General features: G+C 34.1%; 1 non-coding gene across 1 annotated transcript; it reads right to left on the reverse strand.

The window, feature by feature from the left end:
* Positions 1 to 16214: 16214 nt before the first annotated feature.
* Positions 16215 to 16321, reverse strand: LOC133813471 (small nucleolar RNA R71). The gene has a single exon (XR_009884481.1). It is a non-coding gene; the product is annotated as a small nucleolar RNA R71 (small nucleolar RNA).
* Between the last annotated feature and the right edge of the window lie 4403 nt (positions 16322 to 20724).

Here is a 20724-nt window from a genome sequence, read left to right on the forward strand (position 1 = left end):
AGTGGAAACATGCATGTACTTGAAAAGTTGCAATTACTCATTAAATGTATTATTTTCATAAACAAACAATTAAAAAAATATTTTTTCATAACCCTACACAACATCTTATTAGACTATATATATTCTAAAGTATATTAAATAGTTTTCATAAAATATATATATATATCTCTTCATTTGTTTCTCTAGAAAATTCCTATACATCTTCTAAACGATTTTTCATTATTATGGAAGACTTTATAACTTTCCAAGTACCTATTCTTTCAATGATTGAACTGCTGGAACGCCAATTATCCATCGTCAAAATATTTTCCAAAGAAGAGACATCTCAAAGCGAAAGCAAATCGGAGTCTAAAATTGTCCTTTCTGTCAAGAAACAACAACAAAGAAGAAATTTTTTTACTTCTCTTATGGTTAAAAATTTGGAGTATGAAATTGAAGTTTGGAGAGAAGAACTTCAGAAGGTGAGGATGGATGACGAAGACGTCTTCGATCAATTATTGAGTGGCAATGAATAACTATTCAAAAAGAATATGAAAGTTCTCTGGGAGAATGAAAAAATCGATACCAGTGGAATTGATTTGAACTCCTACAAGGATGAGTAGATTATCAGTTTTATTATTTTCTTTAAATTATGATCAAGTTTCTTCTTTCATTTATTTTGTAAGTTTATGACTTTGTTATGACATATTATTAAGAATTGATTTGAACTCCTAGTGATTGATTTTATGTTAATCTCTCTAATATTATTAAGAATTTCAAGTTTTTTATTTTATTTTGATGAATTTTTTATTATTTATCATGTATATTTTACTAAAAATAACTCATATGCATCATTCATGAGAATTGGTTATATTTTCCTATTTATTTAAAAAAAACAAAATATTAAAAATTTGACCAAAATGTGTAACTAATAATAATAGCAAGTTCGAAATTTTGAATTCCTTTATGGAAAAAAAATAAATGAAAGTAAACTCTATTAATTTGATAAGCAAAAATTTCTCAAAATAAAAAAATGCAATAAATATATTTGGAAAAAATATATAAATAATTACTTTTATTATTTTGGCTGAATTTTTTGAAAAATTATATCATTGAATATTAATAAATTCAAGATTCTAGAAAATTGGTTATATTGTTTCACTTTGAAATGATGCATTTAATATTTAATAAGTGTATATTTCTACATAATAATAGTAATAAATGATGGGTGGTAGAACAATTGCCTTTACAATAAAGTCATAATAATTTTATTCTAATCTAAAATTTAAACATTGTATTGGAAGTTGAAATAATAATTAAATACATTTTATAAAAAGTTATGTGGTATGCAATTTTTATGAGAATTTCAATATTAATTAAATTGAATAAATGATTTTTTTTAATTTTTAATTATTGTTTTCATCTATTTAGGTTAGAAAATCTCTGTATATATGTAGGTAAAGAATTTATAAAGATAACCTAAAAAATAGAGAAACATAATAAAAAAAATGAAGTACATCAACGATATGGAGAAAGAGAAGCAAAAAATGACTGATATTATTATTTTTGAGGTAGGCAAGGAAAAAATGGACGACAACAACGATGTACAGAAAGATAAGCTAAAAATTGAAGACATTGATCATATAGCAAAATGGAAGCGAAAATTGGCAGATGTTACGAATGAGGAAAATGAAAAAGGAAAAAAAATTAGTAGACGTGAAGGATATGGAACGAGACAATATGTTCCTCAATAAAGTTTTTGAATTAATACCTGACAATACAACTCTTAATCTTAAAGAGCTCACCACACCGGTAGAGATAAAAAAGGAGGAAATCAATCAACGCTTGGTTCTTCTCTATACCAGAAAGACTAAATTTGGGTCTCTCTTTTCATCTCGATGCATCTTAAGTCGCCTATGGAGTCTTGAGGCACACAAGATGCAACTTTCTCAACATATCATCATTCAGAAATTCATCCATGTTGTAGAGATGGAAGAGCACTTTTGGCTCCAAGAACTCTTGAAGATTGTTCATGATGAAAATAAAGATAATAGTCCGCTCAAATTTTGAAAAATGTTATTTCTTATTAAAGTTTTTATTTTGACAAAATTAGTTTTCTTCTCTTTGTAATTTGTCGTTTATGAATTTTAGTTTCTCGACAATATTCTTCAATTTATTTGTTTACAATATTCTTTAATACATGAACATATTAAATTGTTACGATAAGTAAATTATAAAATGTTAGCAATAACTCATCATTATAATTTCTCACTAAACCCTAATATATTTTAAGTATCTATAATTATTTATTAATAATAATTTTCATAAAATATAATTAATGTAAAATTTAGTAAATTATTTAATATTTTTTTTAGAATTCGAAAACTTTTAAAAGTACTAAAAAATTAAATATTACATAGAATAACTATAATTATTTATTAATATTAATTATCGAAATGTATGTTAAATATAAAATCTAGCAATTTATTTAATATATTTTTGTAGATTTCGAAAACTATAAAAATGTTAAAAAAAAACTAAAATGTTATATAATACTAAAACACACATCTCACTACTATAATAAATACCAAAACACACATGCCACAGCTATAATTCTTGGATATGTAAAAGGTATTCTCGAAATTATCAATTTACATTTAATTACTGTAATAATAGTAATGAAAAATACTATAAAAACTATAATAAAAGCCTATCTTAATTACTTTTCTTTTTTTAAAAAAACCAAATATTTTTTTCTTTAGATATGTAAAAATATTTTCGAAATTACCAATTGAATATTTCATTTTTATAGAGTTCGAACATGTTACATCTCTTTATAATCAATGTAACCATTTTAATGACAAATGCTATAATTTGATGCTATAGAAACTATAATAAATGCCTATTTTAATTATTTTTCTTTTAAAAAAAAATAAATATATATATTTTTCTTTGGATATGTAAATATATTTTCGAAATTAACAATTGAATATTTAATTTTTATAGGTTGTAACATGTTACATCTATTTATAATCAATGTAACCATTTTAATGAGAAATGCATTAAACTTTCATTTTCCATTGTTAATTATGAATAATAATACAAATATACTATATAAGTGACAACATTATTCATTCTTGTCAAGTGATATTTCAAGATGAGTCACAACATAATGCACAACAAATTTATGGTGTAAATAGTTCGTCGTCATTTCTTTTCCAAATGCAAAGAAAGATTCATCACTAGAGACTTACATGCTTCGCGGGATGATATCTAGTCGCGCCTCTTGCAAAATTTTCATGAAAGAAGTACAATAAGGATGATCTTGGTAGATCAGGTAATCCAACAATACTCGACAACTCCTTTGGATTTGGAAGATATTGAACAAGCTCAAAAATATTTAGCATTATCTTTTATTGAAGGTTCGGAGAAGGAAGACTTGTTTTGAAGGCAACAACTGTTTGATGTTGAATATGAAATTACTTATCATGAGTCTTTGCTTTTCAATCACATGCATGGTTCAAATAAAAAATAACCATATGTTCTATCTTTATTTTCATTAGGGAATAAAATGTAATTCATTGGAAGTTGTTTTGTTATTTACTGTTATAATATAAGTATCAATTCCAAAATTTTGTTAATAATTTGTTGGATTTATTAACAATTGTCAATTACCATTATTTTCAAAACCGCATTAGTGGCTAAATCTTATGTGTTTAAGTGTTTCATATTTATTAATAAAATAACCATATTATCCACTTTCTAATAATATACAATTCCCTATTAAATGGCCAAAAATTATGTAATTATTAAGTGTGACTAAACGAAATTTATTCAAAAAAATTGAACAGTCACATGTCTTTGAAACCCTACTTATTTATATATCACACACCTTAATTTGAACCTCTACATATCTTATTATTTTAGTAAAAAAATTAACGCAATTTTTATCATCTCTTTATACTCTTAGCCTTGTATGATGTAGATCAAGAATACTTGTCTCTAGTAGAAGGAATCATTGAGAATCTTCAGTCCTTGATGAAGATTGCCGAAACTTTTCTTACCTTACCAATCTCCAAGGTTGGAGACGGTACACATTTCGAAGATGGTGGTTGAATTCCTTATCCATTTGCCAATATATCAAAGACAATGAGAAGGGAACTAACCAATTTATTTGTTGAAAACTTGAAGGAGGAAATAAATAAATGGCAAATTGAACTAGCAACGATCAAGAGAAGTTACAAACACATTGAGAATGTGCCACATGAAGAACACAAAGAGGTAACTATGGAATTTCTTTGTCGTATCAAAGAAAACCAAACAAAGAAGATGACGATCGAAGAAGACCACGCCAATAAGAAGAGGAAGTTCGAACATTAGTAGTTTTTTTTATAATTTTTTTATTGTTTTTACAAGTTTTTTTATGTTAAATTTTGTTGGTTTTATTTTTATTATTGTACTCTTTTAATTATAATTTTCAAAATTAGGGTTTAGATAGTTAGTTATTCTCTTTGAATATGAAGATGTACATTTAATATTTAACATATATTCAATATTTAATTGTTCAAAATAATAATTAGTGTAAACCCTAATTATGTAAATTATATTTATTTTTAATCTTCAAAATTTTCAATATTAATTGTAAACCACAATTGGCATAGCCGAAATTAGGGTTTAGATAGTTAGTTATTATCTTTGAATATGAAGAAATGCATTTAATATTTAACATATTCAAAATAATAATTAGTGTAAACCCTAATTATGCAAATTAATTTAACTCTCCCGATGCTCAAAAATATTTATTTACTTTAAAAAAAACAATTATTCTCTCTAATATTTTGTTGTAGCTGAATTATGAGTATATAAAAATAATAATTTAATAAATTTTGATTTAATACTAGGATTTTGATAGTTTTTTAAAAGGTGCATTTAATATTTATGATATATTAAATATTTAATTGTCCAAACTAATAATTAGTGTAGACCCTAATTATGAAAATTAAATGAATTTTCACAATTCTCAAAACTATATTTAACTTTTTTTCAAAAAAATAATAATTATTCTCCTAATAAATGTCGTAGCCGAAATATGGGTTTAAAAAATAATTTAATAAATGTTGATTAAATGCTAAGATATAGATAGTTGGTTAGAGTGTTTGAATTTGAAAATGTGCATTTAATATTTAAGATATATTCAATATTTAATTGTTCGAACTAATAATTAGTACAAACCCTAATTATGCAAATTAATTAAACTTTCTCAATTCTCAAAACTATTTAATTTGTTTAAAAAAAATAAAACAATTATTCTCCTAATAAATGTAGTGGCTGAACTATGGGTTTTAAAAAATAATTTAATAAATTTTGATTAAATGCTAGGATATAGATAGTTGGTTAGAGTGTTTGAATTTGAAAATGTGTATTTAATATTTAAGATATATTCAATATTTAATTGTTCAAACTAATAATTAGTGCAAACCCTAATTATGCAAATTAATTAAACTTTCCCAATTTTCAAAACTATATTTAATTTTCTTAAAAAAATATTTATTCTCTCTATTGTAGCTGAAATATGGGTATATAAAAATATTAATTTAATTTTTTTTGATTTAATAGTAAGATTTTGATAGTTGGTTAGAGTGTTTGAATTTGAAAATGTGCATTTGATACTTAAGATATATTCAATATTTAATTGTTCAAATTAATAATTAGTGTAAGCCCTAATTATGCAAATTAGTTAAACTTTCCCAATTCTTAAAACTATATTTAATTTAAAAAAAAAACAATTATTCTCTCTAATATTTTGCTGTGGCCAAAATATGGGTATCTAAAAATATTAATTTAATAAAGTTTGATTTAATACTAAGATTTTGATAGTTGGTTAGAGTGTTTGAATTTGAAAATGTGCATTTAATATTTAAGATAAATTCAATATTTAATTGTTCAAACTAATAATTAGTGTAAACCCTAATTATGCAAATTAATTGAATTTTCACAATTCTTAAAACTATATATATATTTTTTAAATAAAATAATTATTCTCCTAATAAATGTAGTAGTCGAAATAAAGGTTTAAAAAATAATTTAATAAATATTGATTAAATATTAGGATATAGATAGTTGAATTTGAAAAGGTGCATTTAATATTTACAAAAGATCTTAATTATTAAATAACATTGCCTAAATCATAACCAATCATGACATAAGGAAAAGTTCTTACGTCCCTATTCACCTATAATAGAAATAGTATCGCAGAGTCTTGGATAGTTGTACATTAGATTTTCAGTTGATACAATAGATACTTCATAAGGGGATCCGATCCCAAGCTAATATTACTAGATAACATTGCACTAAGCATACCTAATTATGACATAATGAACCGTTCCAACATATACTAGTCAAACAATACTACTGCAATAGTCTTAGATAGTTACCCTATAGAGTAAGGCATAGTAGTGAATTTAGAAGGGGATCTGATCCCGAAAAAATATCACTAGATAACATTGCACTAAGGAGACCTAAATTATGATCTAGAAAACCGTTCCAACCTACCCTAGTCACCGTGCTAACAAATACTACCGATAGACTCTCAAATAGTTATCCTATAGAGTAATACAGAGTTGTGACTTTAGAAGGTGATCTATTGTCGTTCTTATATTACTAAAGATCTTAAGTATTAAATAACATTGCATCAAGCATAACCAATCATAACATAAGGAAAAGTTCTCACATCTCTATTCACCTATAACATAAATAGTATCGTAGTCTCTCGAAGAGTTGTATAATAGGTTTTATGTTGGTACAATAGAGACTTTAGAAGGAGATCTGGTCCCAAGCTAATATTACTAGATAACATTGCACAAAGCATACCTAATTATGACATAATGAACTGTTCCAACATAGACTAGTCAAACAATACTACCGCAATAGTCTCAGATAGTTTCCCTAGAGAGTAAAGCAAAGTAATGAATTTAGAAGGGGATCCGATCCCGAAAAATGTTACTAGTTAACATTGCACTAAGGAGACCTAATTATGACCTAGAAACAACGTTCCAACCTACCCTAGTCACCATGCTAACAAATACTACGACTAGAGTATCAAATAGTTGTCCTATAGAGTAATACAGAGTTGTGCTTTAGAAGGTGATCCAATCACGATCTTATATTACTAAAGATATTAATTATTAAATAACATTGCATCAAGTGTTAGGAACGAGTTTCCTAACACGCAACGGAATGATGATGGATTGGCCCAGTGTACAACAAAAAAATTTGTAATATATTTAAACTACATTTAAATATGTGGATCCATTAATATACATACATTAATCATAAGCAAGAAAAGAATAGAAAACATACCTCTTGATGTCTATCAAGTGTCCTTGCTATCTATTTGTAATTTGAACGAACTTTCTATCCAAGCTGCTCCCAGGAACTCACACCAAGATCTTCCACAACGTTCTCTACACCTCAAGAAGTGTGTGGGCACTTAGAGAACAAAGGATGGTAAATTTCTGATTCAACTTGATGTACTCAACACATGAGATCAAGAGAATAGGCCTGAGATTGGTTCTATATCTTTTCCAGGGTGAGAAAGAAAAGTATGGTTCTTTTCTTTAGAGCGAATAATAAAGTCTCTTTTAATTTTCTGATAAGTCTAACTTAAATAGAAAATATTTAAATTTAAAAAATAAATTTGTAACCAATTTACAACATATCTTTTAATTAATTAATTATCTCATTAATGAAAATATCAAAAAACTAACTTTTGAATTTTTCATTAATTAATTAATTAAATAAAAGTGAAAAATTTATTCCTGAAAAATATGTGGCTAACGCCACACACAGTCCAGGAGCTGTGTGTGTCATGTAGCACCCTATATTTTAGGGTTTTTTTTTTTTACAATTATATTATTTATTCAAACTACATTATCAGATAAAATCCAACAACCTCATAATTAATTAAAATTTAAATTAATTATATTTTTAACTAATTATCAAATATAATTAATTATTTGAATAAATATCAATGTTTTAAATTCAAATCCAATTTGAACTTATCAAATTATTATCTCTCACTCAAATAAAGATATTTAATTAATTCTACCAATTTAAATTAATACTAATTTCTAAAATTAAATATTAATTTTATTATAATTTCAAAAATTATAATTAATTAATTATTTAATATAATTTCGAAAATTATTATAAAATAATTTTTTTAATTACAACTAATTTGTCATTAATTAATTAATCACTATTATCACATAATTTCATATTTGGCCCGAATAACAAATTTCTTCTTAAATGTGTATTTTCACCATTTTTTCCTTTCATATCAACTCTTGCCTTGAATAGTGTTGATAGAGCCGTTGTGGGGACCTATGGACCTATAATTCCAAGCTCCAATAAACTTGAGATTATTAATTAAACTCTTTAATTAAATAATCTTAATTTATTAGTCTCGTGATTACTCCACTATAAATATGAGACTGCACTCTTGTAATTATAGACATTTCATTTACTGAGTACTTTATAATAATAAAACGTCCATTGACATAATCATTACATAAAAATTAACCATCTAATAATGGTTCATAATTAACTGGGAATAAAATTACCGTTTTACTATTTTAATTATATCTTGTTTCCTTAAGTACCATTGACTTTACTAGTGAAGGTTAATTCATAACTAAATTATGAATTTGAGCTCAATAACCTTTAACTCCCAAAAGTCAACCCTTAAGAGAACCATTATTCAATCTCTTACGAGAAGGTATAGATTCCATATCTGTATACTATGTCCCCAGCCATTTACATTAATGAGTTCCCAAAACAAAAGTTTCTAGCCTGATCATCCTCATAGACCCTAACAAGTGAATCAAAGAACTCATATAACATAAACAGGAGTTCATAGTAACTTCAGGATTAAGATCTATTTGTATATGATCATCAGAGAGAAGGGAAGAACAAAAACCCAGAACCGGAAACCCATTCTACTGTGTATGTTCTCCAAGCCGAGGAAACAAAGCATCGTCGGCCTGTTCGACTCTGTAAGATCGTCTTTGCAACCTCTTCTTCGGTCATCCATTTCTATGTTCCCACCATCTACATTGTGTGTCTTTTCTTGACCCCCGTATGTTCATGTGTATACTTTTTCTTTCCATGCATGTTTATGTTGTTGCACTGAAGCACATTTACTAGTTTTGTATTAGAATGCTTCAATCAATATCGTGCAGTTTATAGGCTCTTCTGTTGTTAAGATTTTCCAAACCCAGATTTTTGCATTTTACTGGGTTATCTTGATTTCAACTATCGTATCGTGTAGACTAAGAAACTGGGTACAGGATTAGGGTTTTCAAATTGCACGTTTCCCTAAAATATCACTTTTTGAGTAACCACCAACTTTTTCCCTGAAAATCAGGGATTCCCAAAAATAAATCAAATTTTTCCCTTTATGCGGAATACATGCTCCGAGCCTAATCTCGCTCTTTTGATCGAGCTCGTTCCATAGTCTCGAGCATTCGAGCTCAGACCATCTTGATTTTTATTCTTAATCTCTTGTTCGTCTGGCCCTCACCCTTTTTCTTTCTTGCTAGATGTCACAGAATTTGGAAAAGTGGCGGGGGTCAAAACTCGCGATTCCTTACTCATCGGCTATTCCGAGCCCGGAGTCATCTTTTACTCAGAATCAACGCTTGATTCGGGAGCATGAACTAAGGCATGACCAAGAAGACACCCGAGCTCACTTTCGACGTCAAATCGACGGGGTCGAAGAGAGAAAAAGGAAGAGACTTAGGGTCGCCGTCTACCCAAATCCAAACCTCGAGCCTAGAGCAATCCCCCTCTATCCTACTCTTAAGGTGACAATAGCATTCAAACCAGGCGATCTCCAATTTTCACTGATGGAAGAACCATCAAATCCCCCATCTACTTCGGAGCCAACCACTATTCCCACCTCGAGGGGAGAATTTTTTGAGGCCGAGCATTATTGGAGCTCGATTTCTTCACTAGGGAAGATCTTTGACATCTTGGCCCTCCACGGAATTGGACTATCAGGCTCTCTAAGGTGTCGAGCTCCATCCTCCCACGAGCAAAGCAGTCGTGCCCCGGGTGATGGTAATCCCGACAATAAGTTAAAATATGAGGCTTGGAGCCATGAACACATGAGGGCAGGGGCCTTATTGCCCTTGAAGTCCTTTTTCAAGGACTTTTTGGATTTCTTCAGGCTCGCTCCCTTCCAACTCAACACCAACTCATACAGGATTTTTTTCAGCCTTGAGGTCGCTTTACCACGAGCTAAAGTGGGAAGGAACTTCACCAAAGGAGATTTTGTATCTCTTTTGCTTGAAAAGCAATCCCTCCCGAGCTCAGGGAGGTGATGGATTCTATTATCTCTCGAGCTATCCTCGTGAGAAGAAAATCTTCGAGGACCTCCCGAACCATCCTCCCAACTTCAAGGTGGCATTATTTTGGACGGACGGTCTGGCTCCCTCCAGACACTATTCGTTCAGGCGAATCCATAAGTATACGATCTTTTTTTTCCTTTTCATGTTCAAATTCTTGCTTAGGCTCAAACCACTAATAATACCTTTATTTCTTCAGCCAAGTATCATTTTCCTACTTCCACTGGTGAGATGAAGGAACATAAGGAGACTTTGCTTCAACTCCCTTATGGCAAGCGATCCATGTCTTATCTTCTTCATGAAAATAAGCTTCGAGCCTGTGGTCTCTTAGAGAAGGATCAATCCACAAATGACTGGTCCAACAAGAAGAGTCTGTGCCTCTCCCAACCAGCAGCCTTCCTCCGAGTCGAAGCTCTAAGGCACGATCCCCATCTCGCCATCGCAGGAGTCCGTGCTTGGGGAACGAGGCCAATGATGAGGCTTCGAGCTCGAGTGACAGAGGTACGATCATCCTTAGCTCGACTTTATGGTTTCCTTCGCTACTTAAGCATAAACCCGACACTCTAATCTTATGCCCAGATGATAGGGACAATTTTTATGTATGGTCCTAGGTAGATGAGAGAGTCCATAGGTTTGATAGCTGGTTAGGGAAGTACGATACTATGTATAGCCTGAATGAGGTCTGGAATGGAATAGCCGTCCAATACGGGACGGATGATTATAGGGACCTTTCGAGGTTGACTTCTACATATAGGGAAGGGACTCTCCCTGCCTCTTCCGAAGATGGGGGAATTACGTGGTCACCGAGCACAAGCTCAGGGCAGAGTTCCAGTTAGGTTCCTCGTTACTTGTCCTTTTATTCCTTGACTGTCTGCATTATGCTAACTTTTTGTGTCTTGAAATTTCTTATAATGTGGTGTGACTGTGCAGGCACTATGGATTTTGATCTCGAGACCGTTTTTTCCATGGGTGAGGGGGCTAAGATGAGCAAGCGCCTGAGAGCCTCGCAGAAGTATGATCAACCTGCTAAGGTCTCTAAGAGGACCGAGAAGACTCCTCCTCCCCCAGCTCCCATTGTTGCGAGCCCAGCTGTGGGTTCCACCTCCCAAGTCGATGCATCCACCACAGATGCTCCTTCTCCGCCTCCTTCCGTCAAGATTCTCCCCATGCTCTTCCCTCCTCCGAAGAAACCAGCGTCCAAAGGGTGTCTGTTGTTGATTTCTACTCATGTTGATGAGTATTTTGTCGACAATGCTGCCGGGACCCATGGGGCTACACTTGGCTTGGACGTCCTATCTTGGGTAGGCCAGAGCATTAGCAGCTTTAAGGCTCCCCAGTGGCAGTTCTTGAACAATGCCTGGGACTGCACCACCCTTTATGACAAGAGTGTCGAGCTCGTTGTTGCGGTAACTTCTCTCACCTTATAATCGTTGTTGTTGTGCTTAGTGCATATTCTAACTTGATTTGTTTGTGTGTTAGTCTCTTACTGCGTTTGCTCAGCTAAATTATAAGTTGAACAACAAGATCCACTCAAGCATGTCATATGCTCAAGAGGCGAAGGATCTCCAGCTCAATCTCGCAGACGAGTTTAAGGCGAAAAAATCAAAACTGGAGGCTGAGGCTAAGCAGATGAGGTCCAGGATAGCAGAGCTCGAGAAGCTGAATGTCAGGCTTGAGGAGCTTGAGAAGATCCATGCCAAGCTTAAGGAGGAGAAAAAGGCCACCTTCGAGATAATGGAGGAGGAAAAAACCTGTTTCCTCGAAGAGTTCAAGGAGAGGAAGGACCGAGCAGTTGACCTGGCCATGTACAGGATCTGGGCCAGCAATGCTGATCTCGATACCAGCTTCCTAGGCTCTTTTGAGGAGGAGTTTGTGGCCAAATGGCAAGCTCGGCTTGAAGCGGATGAGGCTGCTTGGGAGGCTGCAGAAAAGGCTAAGGAGGATGCCAAGAAGGCTAAGGGGGATGCCCCTTCCTCCTAAACCTCGATTTTGGGCTGCGTCCCTTTAAGACTTTTGTAATAGTTTTTATTATTTTTTGCTTTTTATGCCCTTGGGGCTAAGACAATTTATAGCTCGTTAAAGAGCTATTTTCTTATGATATTTACAATACCATATTTGAATTTACTTTAATATTTTTCCTTTACATTTTTTAAATTGAAATATTTTAAGAAATTTGTATAAAAAGTTTGTCCTTATGTCTATTTGTTCATACAAACACGTGGTGGGTTTAGGCTCGAGTTTCAATACATTCATGCATAATTTACTCAATGTATCCATGTCCGATCTCATTATTTGTCGAGGTTGAAACTTACTTTTACCATGCACTAGAAAGTACTTATATGGCATGTAAGGTGGGTAGTTTAGTTATATCCTGCTTTTTTAGTTACTTTTCCTCATCCTCGGGTAGCTCCCCGAGGTTATGAGGTCGAAACTATCTTTTAGCAAGATATTCCAGCTTCGATCTCAACTTAATTTGAGGTGGGTTTATCTATATCCCATCTTTCTGTCGATTAGTTTTAGCTAGTTTGTTCCAAACCTATTTAAGTCATGTTTTTGGTTCGTGATCCATACACATATATTTTTTGACCTAGTTATATCTAGATCGCGCATTTGATTATATCCAAATTACATTGGCTCGCGCGTTTGGTTATATCCAAACACTTTACTTTTAATGACCAAATTATTTTAGCTCGCGTATTTGGTTATATCCAAATACTTAACTTTTAATAATCTAGTTATTTTAGTTCGCACGTTTGGCTACGTCCAAACACGTTACTTTTAATAATCTGGTTATGTCAAATTATCTTAGCTCGCGTTTTTGGTTACATCCAAACACTTTACTTTTTTCCGGGTATGCGATTTTTTATTTTTTCAAACCTACGGTATATATACCACTAATGCCCCCTTAATATCCTATAAGTGTGACCATAGGTTATTAAATTAAGAGAGTTTGCAAAAAATACAACATACTGCTATGAAAATGAACTTTATTCAGAATTGAACAATTTATTAACAGAAGCATAGTAAAGATAAACAAGCACGGCTACAGGTGACATCATTCCTACACTATTGATAATAAGGTCGTAGATGTTCGCCATTCCATGCCCATGGTACCAATCCCCCGTTTAATCTTGCCAATTTGTAGATGCCGGGTCGGATAACTGACTCAATTTGATAAGGCCCTTCACAATTAGGTCTGAGCACGCTAGCGGCTGGGTCCCGCGTGGCTAGGAATACGCATCTCAGCACCAAGTCTCCCAATCCAAATTTCTTCTTTCGAACCTTTTTATTGAAATATCGAGTAGCTTGCTACAAATATGCTGCATTTTTTAGCTGATCCTCGTCCTGTCTTACTTCAATCAGGTCCAGACTTACTTCGAGCTAGGATTGGTTCGAGGTTTGGTCCAAAGCATGGCTACGAATAATGGGTACTTCGACCTCGATTGGTAGCAGAGCCTCGCATCCATATGCCAGAGAAAAGGGGGTATGTCCTATTGAAGTGCGAGTTGTGGTCCGATATCCCCACAAAACTTATGGTAACTCCTCAGGCCATTTTCCCTTAGCTTCTTCCAATTTCTTCTCCATGGAACTCTTCATGGTTTTATTCACAGCTCCGACTTGGCCATTTAATTAATACTTTGAAACTGTATTTAACTAAGTATTACTAAACATATCTGGTCCAGTTTTATATATTCTCTAATATATAAAGTACCTCCACTAAAGTGTCCTGTTGAGTCTAGTTTTTGTCATGTTTAGGTGGTGTTTTAAGTAGTTTTTTATCTCATTTTTCTTTCATTTAGCGTGGGTTTATGCTGTGTTTGTTTGTCTTTGTGAATATCAGGAAGAATTGAGTACATGGAGGAAAATGTCAAAGAAAGGGAAGAGATAACCAAGTTTTACAACATATTTCGATAAAGGATGAATCTCAACATGATTTGGAGGTGTTGGTAAATTTTTGGGATAAAATCTTGAAGAATTGAGAAATTTCTTAAGGGTCGCAGCATGAGCAAAGTAGAGCCGCGACTAGCTAGTGAAGCAGAATCAATGTTTTGAAGGAGAACTTTGGGCCGCGGCATGGCTAAGGAGAGCCGTGGCATAGAAGGGCAACAACCCAGAAAGCGCAGACGCGGGCCGTGGAATGGTAGAGGAGGGCCGCGGCATGGCAAGGCAGTATTCGTGAAAGATTTTAGACACGGGCCGCGGCATGGTACATATAGAGCCGCAGCCCGCCTCTTCAAAAGCTGAATTTTTAGGTTTTTATAAGAGAAAAGAGGAAAAAGAAAAGGAGACGATTTTTTGGTGTGGAAATTGCTTGAAGGCGGAAGGCTTGGAGTATTCAATCTACATGTTTTTCTTCTACTTTCTAATGTTATCTTTAATTGTCTTTGTGATTAGCATTATGATTATGAACTAATTCTCTGTTTAGGATTTTTAATTGAATCACTTGAATCCCTATTATGAATTAATGCAATTTCAATTTTCTTCTTCTTCAATCTTCTTCAATTCCATATAACCTGTTCTTATTGATTGATTATCGATTGGCCATCTATAGTCATTATATATATATATATGTTTTTAAATCAAAATCTGAGAAGTGAGATTTGAATTTGTTGTGGTTATATTGGACATAATTTTAATTTGGAACGAAAGTATCCATATTAATTGTGTAACTGTTTATTAAGTTGTCGAGATTAATGCTACCTTTGTGGTTCAATTTACCATAGAAATATAGGAAATTGTCACCTAGGTTGAGTTTATAATTCATAGTATGATTATAGGCTGCTTTATCAACTTGTTAATTGAATTAGGCAGAAAGAAGAAGAATTTAGTATTTTGCATTAGGAAATGACAGGGAGGATAGTTGATGAGATTAAATATCCTAATTATTTCTTCAGTGTTTAAATCCAAGGTTTTGCTATTATTTGTCATTTTATTTAATTTTTTTAATTATTGTTTCTGAATATTATAGTTTCCTTCGCTGTGTCTAAAAGAATCAAGAATTCTAATTGATTAAATAGAAAGAGAAATTAATTGACTGGTAATTGAGAATTCAGTCCTTGAGGGCGATACTTGGTTTTTACCATATTATTACAAATTGCGACTGTGTGCACTTGCATGGCTTAAAATTTCGCAACAAGTGTTTGGCGCCGTTGCCGGGGACTGAAAAGAATTATCAATATCAGTCTGATTAATTTTTATTCTAATTTTATTTAATTTCTCTTGTTTCTAACCTGTTTAGTTGCTTAATTTGTCTATCTCAGGTGAATTGTGTTATATGCGTAGCAGAAGAGGAGCAGACAGTCTTGTTCCTTTGAATCCTGAGATTGAAAAGTCTTGCAAGCAAAACAGAAAGAACAAGAGGGAAGCCCAGAAGTCTGTGAAGATGGCACAGAATGATGGGGATGACAGGAATGTTTTAATTCCTGGAATTGCACAAGGGGTCAGGCTCAGAACAATGCTGAGAGGAGCCTGAGAGACTATGTACTGCCCACTCTAACGAGAGTACAAAACAGTATACGCCCACCAGCTGTAGAGGCTAAAAACTTTGAGATCAAGCCAGCTATTCTACAAATAGTGCAATCCTCTGTTCAATTTAATGGGTTGCCTTCTGAAGATCCTCACACCCATTTGTCTAATTTTCTGGAGCTGTGTGGAACTTTTAAATACAATGGGGTGAGTGATGACGCTATTAAACTTAGGCTTTTCCCATTTTCTCTGAGGGATAGAGCTAAAAGTTGGCTAAACTCTTTTCAACCGAACTCTATTATCACCTGGCAAGATTTGGCTCAGAAGTTTTTGTCAAAATTCTTCCCTCCTTCCAAAGCTGCTAAATTGAGGGGAGAAATCAATAATTTTTGCCAGAATGATGGAGAATCATTATATGATGCTTGGGAACGGTTCAAAGAACTTTTGAGAAGATGTCCTCATCATGGCATTGAACAGTGGATGTTAGTGCAGAATTTCTATAATGGTTTATGTCCTACTACTAGAACCATTATTGATGCTGCAGCGGGTGGTACTTTTATGAGCAAGAGTGCAACTGGTGCTTATGAGCTGCTGGAGGACATGGCCACAAATAATCATCAGTGGTCTGAGGAAAGATCATCGGGAGTCAAAAAGGTAGCTGGGGTGCATGAGCTGGATGCCATTACTGCTTTAACAGCTCAAGTAGCTACACTCACTAAACAATTACAACAGAGCACTGTATCTGCTAATGCGGTTCAAATGGCAGCTAGGTGTGAAATTTGTGGTGGTCCTCACTCTATTGATCAGTGTCCTACCAGTATTAATAATAACATTCTGATGGATCAAGCTCAGGTTCAAGCGGTGGGAAACTTTCAGAGGCCAGTAAATAATCCATTCGCCAATACTTACAATCCTGGGTGGCAAAATCATCCTAATTTTTCTTGGAGGAATAATTAGGGCCAGCAACCTCAGTTTCAGGGTCAATTTCGGAATAATATGCCTCAGCCACCAATGCATCAAGCCTCTTCATCACAACAGCCTAGGCCTCAACAATTAATGAATCAAGCTCCACCTGAAAGGCCTAATGAATTGCAAGTTGCATTATTGACCCTCACCAACACTTAAACTCAGTTCATGACAGAGACTAGATCTTCTATCAGGAACCTGGAAACACAAGTAGGGCAGTTGGCTAATATGCTTAATAACAGACCGCAGGGAAATTTGCCTAGTAATACTGAAGTCAACCCTAAGGAGCAAGTTCAGGAAATTACTCTGAGGAGTGGGAAGCAAACTGAGCATCCTAGATCTCCACAGGCAGTGGTTCATAATGAAGAGATGGGTGAACAGTCTGATTCAGCAGAAGTTACTAAAGAGCACCAGAGTTCAGAAAAGTGTCAGCCAGCTGAAGAGTGTAATGAAATATTATAGATGAAGTTACCCCAAAAGTTTAGAGATCCGGGGAGCTTTACCATACCTTGCACCATTGGAAAATTTGAATGTAAACACGCTTTATGTGATCTAGGGGCGAGTATTAATCTGATGCCCTTATCTGTGTTCAGAAGACTTGGTTTGGGGGAGGCAAAACCAACAACCGTCACTCTACAACTAGCAAACCGATTGGTGACTCATCCACGGGGTATTATTGAAGATGTTCTTGTGAAGGTGGATAAGTTTATATTTCCCGCTAACTTTATCGTTCTGGACATGGAGGAGGATATGGATGTACCTATTATTCTCGGTAGACCATTTCTAGCCACAGGTCAAGCTCTTATTGATGTTCAAAAGGGAGAGGTTAAGCTTAGAGTTCAAGGAGAGGAGGTGGTCTTTAATGTTTTCAAGGCCATGAAGTATCCGGTGGCTAGTGACAGTTGCTATAGTGTGAATGTGATAGAGAAAGCAGTCTCGAAAAGAAGGATGAATAGTGATGCCTTAGAGGCAGTATTAATAGGTGATGAGGTCGACGATGATGATGTTGAGATAAGAGATTATGTAAACTGGATCAATTCCTACCTACCATACTGGAAGAAATTTCAAGAATTAGCAGACGCACCTGATAAACCACTAACTTCCATTCAGCAGCCACCGCAGTTGGAATTGAAGGCTCTTCCAGATCATTTGCGATATGCATATTTGGGAGATAATGAAACTTTACCTGTAATTGTGTCAGCTGACCTGTCAAAGATAGAATTGGAAAAATTGTTGAGGGTTTTAAGGGATCATAAATTGGCCATTGGGTGGACATTGGCGGATATTAGAGGAATAAGCCCATCAATAGTAATGCATAAAATCTTATTGGAGGAGAATAGCAAGCCATCCATAGAGGCTCAGAGAAGACTCAATCCAGCCATGAAGGAAGTCGTACTGGAGCATATTCTTAAATGGTTGGACGTTGGAGTGATCTACCCAATTTCTGATAGCGCATGGGTGAGCCCTGTGCAAGTGGTACCTAAAAAGGGTGGTATGACAATGGTAAAAAATGAAAACAATGAACTCATTCCAACAAGAACTGTAACAGGGTGGCGGATTTGTATAGATTACCGCAAGCTCAACAAGGCAACAAGGAAGGATCATTTTCCTTTGCCTTTCCTTGATCAAATGCTTGACAGATTAGCAGGCCATAGCTACTACTGTTTCTTGGATGGGTATTCAGGGTATCATCAGATCGCTATTGCACCAGAGGATCAAGAGAAAACAACATTTACATATCCCTATGGCACATTTGCTTTCAGGAGAATGCCATTTGGACTATGTAATGCCCCTGCAACATTTCAACGATGCATGATGGCTATATTTTCAGATATGGTAGAAAGGTGTATTGAGATATTCATGAATGATTTCTCTGTTTTTGGCACATCATTTGACCTCTGTTTGGGTAACTTGGAAAACGTGTTGAATCGTTGTGAAAAGGCAAATCTGGTGTTGAATTGGGAGAAATGCCATTTTATGGTAAAAGAGGGGATTGTTCTTGGCCATAAAATTTTGAGTAAGGGAATTGAGGTAGACAGAGCAAAAATTTCTACCATTGAAAAGCTTCCTCCGCCAGTTTCAGTCAAAGGTGTAAGAAGTTTTCTTGGTCATGCTGGGTTCTATCGAAGATTCATAAAAGATTTTTCTAAAGTGTCCAAGCCTCTCTCGAATCTGCTTATGAATGGAGTTGTCTTTAATTTTAATGATGAATGTTTGAAGGCTTTCAATGTCTTGAAATAAAAGCTTATTTCTGCTCCAATTGTGATAGCTCCAAATTGGGAATTGCCTTTTGAGTTGATGTGTGATGCTAGTGACTATGTAGTGGGTGCAGTTTTGGGACAGTGAATTGACAAAGTATTCAGGTCTATTTATTATGCTAGTCGAACTCTAAATGATGATCAACTGAATTATGCTACTACAGAAAAAGAGTTGCTAGCTATTGTGTTTGCTTGTGATAAATTTAGACCGTATCTGATTGGTAATAAAGTGATTGTCTACATTGATCACTCTGCCATTAAATAATTGATGTCAAAGAAAGATGCCAAGCCCCGCCTGATTAGATGGATTCTTTAACTTCAAGAATTTGACATGGAAATTCGTGACAAGAAGGGCAGTGAGAATGTGGTAGCTGATCACCTCTCTAGACTTGAAGTGGAGGAGACTGAAAATAAGAAAGCAGTGCAAATCAATGATTACTTTCCTGATGAGCAGTTGTTTGGGGTAAGTGAGAAATTAGTTGTCCCTTGGTTTGCTGACATAGTGAACTTCTTGGTTGCCAAGATTGTGCCTCCTGAAATGTCGAAGTAGCAATTAAAGAAATTATTTTCTGAGGTGAAACATTACTATTGGGAGGGGCCTATTCTCTATAGGCATTGTGTTGATCAAATTAACAAACAGTGTGTTCCTAAAGAAGAGATGCAGTCAATTATCAACCATTGTCACACTCAACAATGTGGTGGGCACTTTGGTGCATCCAGAACGACAGCCAAGGTATTACAAAGTGGTTTCTATTGTCCTTCATTATTCAAAGATGCTAATGCTTTTTTTAAGGCTTGTGATAGATGTCAGCAAACTGGTAATATCTCGAGGAGAAATGAGATGCCTTTACATGGAATTCTTGAAGTGGAACTTTTTGACGTATGGGGCATTGATTTCATGGGGCCTTTTCCACCATCTTACAATAATGAATATATTCTATTGGCAGTAGATTATGTATCTAAATGGGTGGAGGCTGCAGCAACTAGAGCCAATGACGGTAAAACTGTGCTTAATTTTCTTCATAAACATATTTTTACTAGATTTGGCACTCCCCGAGCTCTTATTAGTGATGAAGGGAAACACTTTGTGAATAAACAACTTGATGCATTACTGGCTCGTTATGGAGTATATCATCGAAAAGCTTTGTCGTACCATCCTCAATCAAATGGGCAAGCTGAGATTTCAAACAGAGAAATCAAAAGTATCCTTGAGAAGACCGTTGACAGTTCGAGAAAAAATTGGTCGAAGAAGTTAGATGATGCGATTTGGGCCTACAGAACCGCATTCAAAACACCAATAGGTATGTATCCTTACATGTTGGTGTTTGGTAAAGTGTGTCATTTACCAGTTGAGTTGGAGCATAGGGCATTCTGGGCTATGAAAAAGTTGAATTTTGATTGGAGTGCAACCAGTGAACGAAGGTTGTTGCAACTGAATGAACTTGATGAGTTCAGAAATGAGGCTTATGAAAATTCCAAGATTTATAAAGAGAGAACAAAGGCTTGGCATGACAAGAACTTAGTCAGGAAAGAGTTCCAACTAGGGCAGAAGGTACTTCTTTTTAATTCTAGATTGAGACTTTTTCCTTGCAAATTGAAGTCAAGATGGTCAAGACCATTCACTATTGTTCGGGTCTTTCCATATGGTT

The sequence above is a fragment of the Humulus lupulus genome, chromosome 1 (assembly GCF_963169125.1).
Source record: "Humulus lupulus chromosome 1, drHumLupu1.1, whole genome shotgun sequence".
NCBI classification, from domain to species: Eukaryota; Viridiplantae; Streptophyta; class Magnoliopsida; order Rosales; family Cannabaceae; genus Humulus; species Humulus lupulus.